Source organism: Cherax quadricarinatus, chromosome 46 (genome assembly GCF_038502225.1).
Source record: "Cherax quadricarinatus isolate ZL_2023a chromosome 46, ASM3850222v1, whole genome shotgun sequence".
NCBI classification, from domain to species: domain Eukaryota; kingdom Metazoa; phylum Arthropoda; class Malacostraca; order Decapoda; family Parastacidae; genus Cherax; species Cherax quadricarinatus.
Genome location: NC_091337.1, coordinates 10,200,021 through 10,213,919, shown reverse-complemented (window position 1 = coordinate 10,213,919; position 13,899 = coordinate 10,200,021). Strand labels below are relative to the sequence as shown.

Here is a 13,899-nt window from a genome sequence, read left to right as displayed (position 1 = left end):
CATTTCATCCCCTCCTACCGCGCACGCCCACCAGCACTTCATCCCCCACTCGCCGCCCACCAGCACTTCATTCCCCCACTCGCCACCCACCAGCACTTCATTTCCCCCACTCGCCACCCACCAGCACTTCATTCCCCCCACTCGCCACCCACCAGCACTTCATTCCCCCCACTCGCCACCCACCAGCACTTCATTCCCCCCCACTCGCCACCCACCAGCACTTCATTCCCCCCCACTCGCCACCCACCAGCACTTCATTCCCCCCCACTCGCCACCCACCAGCACTTCATTCCCCCCCCACTCACCACCCACCAGCACTTCATTCCCCCCCACTCGCCACCCACCAGCACTTCCTTCCCCCCCACTCGCCACCCACCAGCACTTCATTCCCCCCCACTCACCACCCACCAGCACTTCATTCCCCCCCACTCACCACCCACCAGCACTTCATTCCCCCCCACTCACCACCCACCAGCACTTCATTCCCCCCCACTCACCACCCACCAGCACTTCATTCCCCCCCCACTCACCACCCACCAGCACTTCATTCCCCCCCACTCACCACCCACCAGCACTTCATTCCCCCCCCACTCACCACCCACCAGCACTTCATTCCCCCCCACTCACCACCCACCAGCACTTCATTCCCCCCCACTCACCACCCACCAGCACTTCATTCCCCCCCACTCACCACCCACCAGCACTTCATTCCCCCCCACTCACCACCCACCAGCACTTCATTCCCCCCCACTCACCACCCACCAGCACTTCATTCCCCCCCACTCACCACCCACCAGCACTTCATTCCCCCCCACTCACCACCCACCAGCACTTCATTCCCCCCCACTCACCACCCACCAGCACTTCATTCCCCCCCACTCACCACCCACCAGCACTTCATTCCCCCCCACTCACCACCCACCAGCACTTCATTCCCCCCCACTCACCACCCACCAGCACTTCATTCCCCCCCACTCACCACCCACCAGCACTTCATTCCCCCCCCACTCACCACCCACCAGCACTTCATTCCCCCCCACTCACCACCCACCAGCACTTCATTCCCCCCCCCACTCACCACCCACCAGCACTTCATTCCCCCCCCCCCCACTCACCACCCACCAGCACTTCATTCCCCCCCACTCACCACCCACCAGCACTTCATTCCCCCCCACTCACCACCCACCAGCACTTCATTCCCCCCCACTCACCACCCACCAGCACTTCATTCCCCCCCACTCACCACCCACCAGCACTTCATTCCCCCCCACTCACCACCCACCAGCACTTCATTCCCCCCCACTCACCACCCACCAGCACTTCATTCCCCCCCACTCACCACCCACCAGCACTTCATTCCCCCCCACTCACCACCCACCAGCACTTCATTCCCCCCCACTCACCACCCACCAGCACTTCATTCCCCCCCACTCACCACCCACCAGCACTTCATTCCCCCCCACTCACCACCCACCAGCACTTCATTCCCCCCCACTCACCACCCACCAGCACTTCATTCCCCCCCACTCACCACCCACCAGCACTTCATTCCCCCCCACTCACCACCCACCAGCACTTCATTCCCCCCCACTCACCACCCACCAGCACTTCATTCCCCCCCACTCACCACCCACCAGCACTTCATTCCCCCCCACTCACCACCCACCAGCACTTCATTCCCCCCCACTCACCACCCACCAGCACTTCATTCCCCCCCACTCACCACCCACCAGCACTTCATTCCCCCCCACTCACCACCCACCAGCACTTCATTCCCCCCCACTCACCACCCACCAGCACTTCATTCCCCCCCACTCACCACCCACCAGCACTTCATTCCCCCCCACTCACCACCCACCAGCACTTCATTCCCCCCCACTCACCACCCACCAGCACTTCATTCCCCCCCACTCACCACCCACCAGCACTTCATTCCCCCCCACTCACCACCCACCAGCACTTCATTCCCCCCCACTCACCACCCACCAGCACTTCATTCCCCCCCACTCACCACCCACCAGCACTTCATTCCCCCCCACTCACCACCCACCAGCACTTCATTCCCCCCCACTCACCACCCACCAGCACTTCATTCCCCCCCACTCACCACCCACCAGCACTTCATTCCCCCCCCACTCACCACCCACCAGCACTTCATTCCCCCCCACTCACCACCCACCAGCACTTCATTCCCCCCCACTCACCACCCACCAGCACTTCATTCCCCCCCACTCACCACCCACCAGCACTTCATTCCCCCCCACTCACCACCCACCAGCACTTCATTCCCCCCCACTCACCACCCACCAGCACTTCATTCCCCCCCACTCACCACCCACCAGCACTTCATTCCCCCCCACTCACCACCCACCAGCACTTCATTCCCCCCACTCACCACCCACCAGCACTTCATTCCCCCCCACTCACCACCCACCAGCACTTCATTCCCCCCCACTCACCACCCACCAGCACTTCATTCCCCCCACTCACCACCCACCAGCACTTCATTCCCCCCACTCACCACCCACCAGCACTTCATTCCCCCACTCACCACCCACCAGCACTTCATTCCCCCACTCACCACCCACCAGCACTTCATTCCCCCACCAGCACTTCATCCCCCACTCACCACCCACGCCCACCAGCACTTCATCCCCCACTCCCCACCCACGCCCACCAGCACTTCATCCCCCACTCACCACCCACGCCCACCAGCACTTCATCCCCCACTCACCACCCACGCCCACCAGCACTTCATCCCCCTTACCATCCACGCCCACCAGCATTTCATCCCCTCTTACCGCGCACGCCCATCAGCACTTCATCCATTGCTTACTACCCACGCCCACCAGCACTTCATCCCCCACTCACCACCCACCAGCACTTCATCCCCCACCCACCACCCACGTCCACTAGCACTTCATCCCCCACCCACGCCCACCAGCACTTCATCCCCCACCCACGCCCACCAGCACTTCATCCCCCACCCACGCCCACCAGCACGTCATCCCCCACCCACGCCCACCAGCACTTCATCCCCCACCCACGCCCACCAGAAATTCATCCCCCACCCACGCCCACCAGAAATTCATCCCCCACCCACGCCCACCAGCACTTCATCCCCCACCCACGCCCACCAGAAATTCATCCCCCACCCACGCCCACCAGAAATTCATCCCCCACCCACCAGCAATTTATCCTCTTACCGCCCACGCCCACCAGCACTTCATCCCCCACCCACGCCCACCAGCACTTCATCCCCCACCCACGCCCACCAGCACTTCATCCCCCACCCACGCCCACCAACACTTCATCCCCCACCCACGCCCCCCAGCACTTCATCCCCCACCCACGCCCACCAGCACTTCATCCCCCACCCACGCCCACCAGTACTTCATCCCCCACCCACCACCCACGCCCACCAGCACTTCATCCTCCCCTCCCCCTCATCGCTCACGCGTGGACCTAACACTTCCCCATTCATCACCACTCCTGTCAGCACTTCCCACTCATCTGTCACCCCACAAACCAGGTACAAACCTCCTATCCCGAATACTTTGATAATTTAATGAAGTGCACCCCCCCCCCCCCACACACACACACTTGCAATTTCCTACATTGTTTGTAACGGCTTGATAAAGCTCCTGGAGAGCGAAACGTTGCCACAAAATGTTGCATTGTCGTTCCTGTGTTCTTATACCCAACATACTGTCGGTAATTCCTTTTAACAAGAACCCTTCACTAGCATGAAGACAAGTAGGCATTACAATCTATTTTGTTTCAATTTCTAGTAACTCACCGCAGTTTTTCCTTCCGGTGTGTGAACCAGCTGGTGCTCTCTTGTGTTATAGATATACGAGAGATGGCTGGTGAAGGCAACCAGGTGGTCACACATACACCAGCAACAGATAACCGGAGTGGAGTTTGTTAGAGAGAGCTAAGGGCACAACCAGTCTTTTTCGAAATGGTTGTGTTAATAAAATGGAAACTATGGGCTTATTCAACGACCTCGTGGTATGTGGCACACCAGCCCCGAGCACTTAGCCCTTTGTTCAACAGATGGTGCTGACATGTGTGTTTATGCATATGTGTTTATATTTCCAGATGGTGCTGACCTTTGGCATGGTGTGTGTACTCGCCTATTTGTGATTGCAGGGCGTCGAGACATAGCTACTTCCTCTGTGGGTGAGTACTCACCTAATTGTACTCACCTAATTGCGGTTGCAGGGGTCGAGAGTTAGCTCCTGGCCCCGCCTCTTCACTGGTCGCTACTAGGTCACTCTCTCCCTGCTCCATGTGTGTGTGCATATTTGTGTACACAGTAACCATGGTTCAAATCCCGTCACCTCCAATTCCCATATTCAAGGACCACAATAGAAATAATTCACTTTGTCTGACTATTCTTGGCTTATCCTAGGTAATTTACACATGTGTTACTATGTACGATAATTTATGTATCTGTATTTATGTGTAGTTATACCTAAATAAACTTACTTAGCCCGAGTCTCATCTAGATTGAATATTTAAGTTGCTAAAGTCAGGAATTCAGTCAGGATAAGGCTTTAAAAATATGGTAAGATGAAAAGTAACTCTAAGTTATCTTTAAAAACGAGATTTTTCTGTATATATGTGAAATTTCTTACTGAGATTTCATGGTCACTGGTTAATAAAATACAGTGAAAATTAGCCATTAATTACAAATTTTAAAAAAGTATTTGAGTCCCCTATCAAAGCCACAGCTTCCCTGGATTCTACACTACGTGTTATTACTCCATTAATTCATATTTACTTACATTTGCGCCGGGTTGAACTCTAGCTCTTGTTCTTTTCTGTGATATTTTAGCGGGTTGAGGTGGAGCATTTGTCTGTGGCTCACTTTTTTCTTAAATTCAAATTAAAAAGTTTATTTATTTGCATAGTCTACAATGTGTAGTTTACATGTAGTAAAATAATGTTAAAACCAGAGACACTAACATGGCCGAACATTAATAATATTATTAATACGGGAAAAACGAGAGAAACAGAGAGACAGAGACAGACGGAGAGAGAGATAATTCAGTAGTTCCTACCTTAACCATATTGACTGCCATTTCAGATTCATTTTCTCTTGGGAAGCGTTAAACCCGTAGGGATCATACAGCTCCTACGATATGGGAGGGGGTAACTCTCCAATTCCTTGGATCAACAGTCCTTCGTCATTATCACATCACCTCTTGAAGGAACCATTTTTATTGGGTTCGATCCGAGGAAGAAGAGAATATCTCTAATTACTAGGAACAGACAGAAATAGTTAAGTGCATCTAAACTCGTCCAACTCAGAGCAGACATTAAGTTTTGATGACTTAGACACATGTGTCACACTTGGTTGACACATGTGTCACACTTGGCTGACACATGTGTCACACTTGGTTGACAAATGTGTCACACTTGGGTACCTTTGTTGCTGAAACTCTTAGCCTGTGTATTATGTTTATTTACTTGAATATAACATTGGGGAATACTAGTAGGAGCGATTTTGAGGTGGTCAGTCCCTCAGTCTTGATATGAGGTGGTCAGTCCCTCAGTCTTGATATGAGGTGGTCAGTCCCTCAGTCTTGATATGCGGTGGTCAGTCCCTCAATCTTGACAGGAGGTGGTCAGTCCCTCAGTCTTGACAGGAGGTGGTCAGTCCCTCAATCTTCCTACCCTCCCTACTCACACGGAGCTCGTTGGGAGTGGCGAAGGTGCCAGTCTAGGAGTCAAGGCTGCGATTCTGGTGTCCAAGAATCGAATAGATATACCATGAAAGCTTCTGGGTCTATGGGATGAGATAGGAAGGTCATAGCTGATGTCACTGATATAATTATATATATATATATATATATATATATATATATATATATATATATATATATATATATATATATATATATATATATATATATATATATATATATATATATATATATATATATATATATATATTATATAATCATACGCACAGCAGGTTTTTGTTGGGTTATTAATTGTTTAAGGTGATTGGTAGTAGTAGATCCCCCAAACACAAATACCATAGGTGAGGTCAGGATAGATTGGAGAGTGGTATGACTCACGAAATCGTAATGACACAATTGCAAACACACCATACCACGGACGGGAAGTCACGTTGACGGCTTCGAGGGGACTTGAGCTAGAGTTCGTCACGGCCACGCTAGCTGGAGATTCGTCTGTAAAAACTTGCATTTGTGGTCACAGTGGTGCCTATGCTAACCTTCCTATGGTGTATAAATATACCTAATTGGACAAATCTTATTGTGGCTAGCTGGTCTAGTGGCTAACGCGACGGTCTGGAGTTTTGAGACTGATCCCGGGTTCTATCCCCGTCCGCGGTATGGTTTGGAGAGTGGTACAGTGTCAGTAGTGTCGTTTGGGGTACATAGTACCGTATTTTGGAAAGGATTTTGGGTGTGGACGTTTCTCCCTCGCCTAAGCTACAGTGACAAATTCTCCCCCGTTCTTTCTGGGATGCTTGTAGGTTCGCCGGTCTTGTCCCGGCCCGGGTCTTCTCCAGATGGTGACCCGGCTCATCTACTTTGTTCGCCAGGCACATTATAGGAGGGGCACCTATCATCGGCTCTAGCCAGCTCCATTTTTCCGCTTTACGGTTTTGGTGCGAAGCCGGTTACTGAACTTAAATAGTGGCTTCGGCGTCCTGCTCTGCTGGGGCTTGGCAAAGGGGGTCCACCTGATAATAATAATAATAATATTTTATTTCTACAAGTACATGTACAAGGTATACAGACCTAGCTGACATCAATGACAATGTCCCGTAGCTCGATCGCTAGGGTACTCAGCTCACGCACTGAGGTCCGAAGATGAATCTCCGGTACAGTTGGAAAACATTAGAACGTGTTTCTTTAAGACACCTGTTGTCCATGTTCACCCATCAGTAAAATGGGTACCTGAGTGTTAGTCGACTAGTGTGGGTCGCATCCTGGGACAAAACCGACCTAATTTGCCAAAAATACTCTGCATAACAAGCAGTTTTCTCTATAGTAATATATCATTGATGTCAGCTAGACCTGTATACCTTGTACGTGTACTTGTGGAAATAAAGATATTAATATTACTACTACATAGAAAGCAGCTTGCTATGCAGAGCATTTCGAACAAACTAGGTCAATATTGTTCCAGGATGCGACCCACACCAGTCGACTAACACCCAGGCACCCTTTTACTGATGAGTGAACGTAAACATCCGGTGTAAAGAAAGACGCACAATGTTTCTACCCTCGCCGGGAGTCGAACCCAGACCCTCGCCGTGTCAAGCGAGAGCTTTAGCCACCAGGCCACAGGGTACTCCTAGCTCCTGTTTCTGTTTATAAAGGAACTTTTGTTCCTTTTTATTTCGTCGCCCAGCTTTGGGCTTTGTCTGACTTTTTGGGTTATCCTGGGTAATCTGCACGTATGCTGTTATATATGATAAATTATGTAACTGTATTTATGTGTACCTGTACCTGAATACCCCTCAAGGAAGGTTCCTTGATGATGGTGAGGGGCTCTTGATTTAGGGAATTGGATCTGTGCTCCAGTTCCCCGAATTAAGCCTGTGTGGAAACTTATTTGGTCCCTAAAGTTCCGCAGGACATATCCGGCATGGCCGTAATGGAATGGCTGAGCTGAGTGGCCCTTATACCCCACCCAAAACAAAGCATTCTCTAGTTGGCGTAGATTGTTGGTAAGCTTATTTAATTTATAGATTTACCCTTCAGGGAAGGAGTAGGTAGTTTTACTGTTAGTATATTAATATTAGGTTTACTAAGGCAACTGTAGATAATAATAATGTAGACCTAAGACCTTAACATAGGTAATAATAGGCCGATAATGTAGGCAAACACTAGGATAAGTTAGCTAGGGAGAACTGGCAGCCCTAGTTTGAACGAAGAGACGAGGGTCTGGAAGAGAGACCAGCTCGTTCTTCTTAAGACAGACACCAACTGGACAAGACGTGCCGCCCCCCCCCCCCCCCACGTGTCTTCACATTTGAGACCTAGGGAAATCTGGTAGAGGCACCTTGATGTACCGTAGATGACCTCCGTCAGGCCCATACAGTAAGACAAGACCTCCATTTTATCGTAGATTTCTGGCCAGTGTCTGGGGAGAATTGTGAGTGAGTTTGATCTGTGGGCCCGGTGTGCAACAGACAGTGCATGCCCAGTAAGTACCAGTGTCTCAAGGCAGTCTGGAAGCTAGTGTCCGTGTCTGCATAGTTATACTAGGGGATACATACCCTCTTGGATATAGGAATTTCTGAGGTGCAGGCAGGTCACTAATAACGATTGAATATTGCAGGAATTAAGGCTCCCGGTTGCACGTGGTTTCTGAGGGGAAGTCCAAAGGGGCTAAGGATAAGCTTAGGGAAGTTGAAGATCAGGATATATGCTGCAACACCAAGTAAGTTAGTCCTTTATACGTGCATGCAGGCGAGTTTTCTGCAACATCACTCATTTGTGAAAATCTGTCCTATAAGCCACTTGTGAGGCTGAGGTACCCACCTCAGAGCTCGGTGTCAACAGAGTTTGCCAGGGTAGGCGACTCACTTGGAGGCAGTCCACACAAATTTTCACAAAAAGTGGTCCTTCGAAAACCATGATGTGGAATAGCTAGGTTAAGCTATCATAGCTAGGCCACAGTTAGGAACCAGTTTAACAGAGTTAGGTTAAGTTAGCACACCTAGGCCCAGAGTTACACAGAGCTAGGCCAAGCTGACTATACACAGTTGTTATTTGCAGTAATTTACAGGCAGGCCAGGTAGGCTAGAGAAGCTTGTGAATTTAATTATTTACAGTGATTACAAGTAATCCAGAGTAGGAGACTTGTGTGTTAATTACTTAGTGGATTTGCAAGGTAGCCACAGTTAGGCTAGGCTTGTGCAATATTTACAAGTTATAGTAGCTAGGACAGATTTAACCTAGTTATTATTTACAGGGAGTTATAAAGCCAGGTTTAAGTTATAGCACACTAGTTAGGTTAGGATTTACCTTATCCAACCATCCACGCTAGACAGAGTAAACTGGGCAGTTAGGCCAAGCTGTTTACATACATTTTTCATTTACTGTTTCACAAGTTGATTTGTTGAATTTATTTGTGTTAACTAAGTGATTTTAATTTGTATACTGCACTTTTTATTGTGTGATTTTCATTGTCTTTGATTCATGTTAATGTGGGATTTGTGAATTGTACCTGAGACTAGGTTAAGTCCTGTAATTATTTGCTGGCATTGTACAGGAAAGTGCTAGGTTAAGCTTTCACATCGATACACATTTTGATTGGGATTTGAGAGCTAACAGTGTACATTTTAAGTCAGAGTAGAGTCAATATAATAAAGGGAACTGTTAAGCTTGAGAAGCCTTGAGACTCGTTCATTCTCACCTAATACAGTTCGTGCTGTGGGGTGGGCTAATTGAAGTACAAATTAGTACCGTGATCTTAACTAAACCGCAACTATGGTAGGTGAAGATGTAGTACCAGCTGTCCCAGCTCTAAGTCAATTAAAGCGGTCTATGGGAGCCTATAAGGGGCGCCTGAGCAAAGCATGTGAGGAGTGTCGTAAGGTCAGGCAAGATCAAGACGTAGACTGGGAGGAACTAGAGAGTTGCCTGAAACCTTTGGAGCAAAGACTGGAGGCCTTTGAGAGATCATTTATCCTTTATGAGACAGAGGCCTATACTACAGGTGAGTCTGAATATACAGTCGAAGTAGCACGGACAGACTATGACGAACGAAGGGCAGAGTGTAAAACAGAGATGAGACTCTGCAGGCAGTTAATAAAGACTTTGAAGGCTGGTACAGCAGGGGGAGCAAATGTTTCAAGGAACACGAACAACAGCACACCTGTTAATGTGTTGCCCAGATTGCCCCAGTTGAATTTACCAACGTTCGACGGAACCTTAACAGAGTACATTGCTTTCTGGGATCAGTTTAAAGCCCAGATAGATGACAGAGACGATTTGTCAAATGCCTTCAAATTGCAATATTTACGTTTACAGCTCAAGGGTAAAGCCTTGGACTTGGTCCGGCATTACCAGACCACCGACACCAATTACCAACATGCCAAAGACCAATTAAAGGACACGTTTGGCAACACTTAGGAGATAAAGGTAGCTATACTTTATCGGTTGTTGGATCTAGAGGCTTGTCGCCATGACCGTCAGAGCCTAGAGAAGTTCCGAATCGAAGTTATGAGTTTGACGAATAGTCTTAAAGATTTACATGATTGGGGTAAGTCGGAATGGTTCATCAGTCAGGTGATTCAGAGGAAACTGGCTGGCACTACAGTGCACGAGTTGCACTTAAAATATCAGACGAACCGATTCACGATACAACAGATCATTGAGGGGTTGGGAGATCTCGTGTCTCACCTGAGCATAGGTCGGGGGGAGAAATTGCCGACCAAGGTGGAATCGATCAACCCCTCCAGATACTCGAGAGATAAAGCTAAACCACCTCCTACTAGGGTTGGCTCATATTATGCCCAGGACAAGTCCTCCACCCCCAGAGCCAAGGGAGAAGTCACTCAAGCGGCCAGTATGAGACAGTGCGTGTTTTGTGAAGAACAACATGCTAGTTCAGGGTGTTCAAGCTTCACCACCTATAACCAAAGGGTTCAAGGACTAAGGGAGTTGAGAACTTTGTTTCAAGTGCTGTGGAGAACATTTTGCCAGGGACTGTAACGCCCAACTCAGGGAGTGTCGGGGCTGCTGGAAGGGTAAACACCACAGTGCACTGTGTCTTAATGACGCCAGATTAGCACAAGTTAAGGAGAGCAAAACTGCGAGAAAGGGCGGAGAGCAAGAACAAGTCTGAAGTAGTGATGAGTGTGGCGAGTATGGCACCGAGAATTTGTTCTGGTGAGCAGTTTCAAGGTTCGGTGGCCTTGCCCACCATAATGGCGGTGGTTGCGAATGGGAAGAAGTCTGAAACGACCCGTTTGTTCTTCGACAGTGGGGCACAGAGATCCTTCATAGCGGAGAGTCTAGCAACTAGGTTGAAGCTGGAGACAGTTGGCAAAGTTGACATGAAGGTGGAAGGGTTTGGTGGGGAAGTCCCATGCAGGTCTTATCCAGTAGTCAATGTGACGGTCAGGTTAGCCGGGCATTGACGGGAAATTTCAGCCTTGATAGTGAAGAGGCTGCCCAATATCATTACCGCTAAGGGACTGGCTGCAGCAGTCAAACGTTTGAGGGAGTTGGGTGTGAAACTAGCGGAACCAGACATTGCTACAGACAACATTAGTAATGTAGGAATCTTGGTAGGAGGGGATTACATAGACGAGTTCGTGTCTACGAGAAGGGTTATCAAGGAGGGTGTTGACCTGTACAGGACTCCAGCGGGGTACATTGTAGGAGGCAGAGTACCAGCTCACTTCCCTGCGACCCTGGGAAAGGAGGGCTCTGGTATTACAGTGACTGAGGCTGTACTGGTGATGCGGATTGGTGTGCATGAAGGTCTGTCAGAGACGCAAGTTGGCATATCCGACAGTGAGCCGGTCCATAAACTATGGGACCTGAATGTAGTAGGGATTAAAGGTGACCAGCCGCCCCCCGAACATGAAGAGATGTATCGAGATTACTTGAACCATGTGCAGTTCAGGGACGGACAGTACTGGGTGTGACTCCCATGGAAACCGGGACACCCAACGCTGCCCACTAATTTCAAGAAGGCACGGGGTCAGTTGAATTCATTGGTGAACAGCCTGACCAAGAAGGGTCTGGTGGGGAAATATGATGATATTATTAAGGAGCAGCTGGCCCTTTTATTATTTACTATTGTTCGCTTAAACATTAGCTGAATTGATACTTTCTCTGTCCATATTACTACCTCATATTTTTTTAAATACTATCAATTGATATTGCTTACTAAAATTAATAATTATCATTTCTACTAAAATTTCAATTTACTCTTAACATTTTTGACTGCCATATAACCAAGTATAACTACCAGTGCAATATTGAATGAAATAAACATTACTTTTTTACTTTTTTGTAATCATTATTACTTACTAAAATTTTATTAAACACCAGTTCTTTTGGTACTTTAATTGTGAATTTTATTTTGTCAATTTAAATCTAGTTATAATCTTGATCTTGTCAACAACCTATACCAGACTCTAGTGCAATTGCAAGTACCATTTCAAATTGTATTTTTATATTATAAGTTTATATTATAATTCCTACCATCTGTCCATTTAACTTTGTTTACCATTACTTATTTTTAGTCCCTTATATATTTTCTCCTTTATTTTAGCTTTATATAACTACCCTAGTTTATATATTCACAATTGTTAAAATAATCAAGGTGCTATTCTCAGGTGCTAAAGTAGAATAAGTTCACAATTTTGCCATTATATTCCAAAGCTCATTTATTTGATTACCACTTTATTGTTCACCACAACCTATATTAGTCCCTTTTATATTATAATTTTATACTATAATTCTAACTTTAAAAAATTGCCTTTATAGTACTACCTACTATCATATTCCCAAGCTCCATTATTTGATCATCACTTTATTTGTATTAGTCCCTTTTATATTGTCTCCTTTATTTTAGCTTAAAAAAAAAAAAAAAAAAAAAAACTAAGCTCATTATTTTACATTTGTTAAATAATTCAGGTGCTATTTTTTAGCTTAAGACTATTTACTTTGTTTTATACTTAATTCTAACTATAGATTCACTACAAATCTTGTGATTACAAGCATTGATCCTGATACCAACCTCTTATTTAATGACTTAAATGAATCAAACAGTTACTGTAATTACTACACTGCAGAACAATCAAAGGCACTTCTCAGTGCCAACAACAACATAACTATCTTTAACTACAATATCAGATCTTTAAGCAAGCATTACGATGACCTCATAGCATTACTAAATTCCTTACATGCCAATATGTCCATCATTACACTAACTGAAACCTGGCTAAAGCCTGATAGTACAGATGTCTATGCCATTCCTGGTTACACAGCCATATGCAACTGTAGGCCAGACCAACAAGGGGGTGGCACAGCCATATACTACTCAGACCAACTAGAATGTATCACTAATACTTGCACAAGGGATGAACATGGGGAATATATAATAGCTAAATTCAAATCCAAATACCTACAAAAACCTCTCACATTGATAAACATCTACAGAGTTCCACAGTCAAACATTAGCCAATTTAGTCAAAACCTAGGAAGTATGATAACTGATGCACGCATGAACAAAGATCACTTACTACTCTCAGGTGACTTCAATATAAATCTCCTGCAAGACCAGGACCCACACATTACTGAATTCACAAACACAATGAGTAACTGTATGTTACTACCAACAGTAACAAAACCTACAAGAGTTACAGAGACTAGTGTTTCCCTACTTGACCACATCTGGACCAACACCATATCCCCTTTAAAATCAGGCATAATTACAGATAATACCACAGACCACTACCCTACTTTCCTCATAACAACTCTTGGTAAACTACCCCAAGACACTACTAAAGTCACCTTCAGACTTCACAATGAGGCAGCCATTAATAACTTCACAACAGCAGTAGCAAACATTGATTGGCACACTGAGCTAGAAATCTATACAGATATTGACGAATGTATTAATAATTTTATAAAAAAGACCCAATACCTCTATAACAAGCACTGCCCTAAAAAAACTAAACAGATGACAGCTAAGAGACTGAACAGTCCCTGGCTAACACCCAGCATTCTCAAATCCATAAATACAGAACACCAATATGAAAAACAGTACAGGATGGGTCACATAACCAGAGACCAAACAAAACGTTACTCGTCAATCCTAACCAGCCTGATAAGAAGGGCAAAAAAATTGTATTATGAGAACAGATTATCCAACTTACGAGGT

At 46.9% G+C, this 13,899-nt stretch overlaps 1 protein-coding gene across 1 annotated transcript in view; it reads left to right on the top strand.

Moving 5' to 3' along the window:
- Positions 1 to 7,683: 7,683 nt before the first annotated feature.
- LOC128696681 (uncharacterized) overlaps positions 7,684 to 13,899 on the top strand; it is a 29,271-nt gene continuing 23,055 nt past the window's right edge. The window contains exon 1 of the transcript XR_011393205.1: positions 7,684 to 7,717. The gene's annotated coding sequence lies outside the window, so the exon portion shown is untranslated. The remainder of the gene's footprint in view (positions 7,718 to 13,899) is intronic.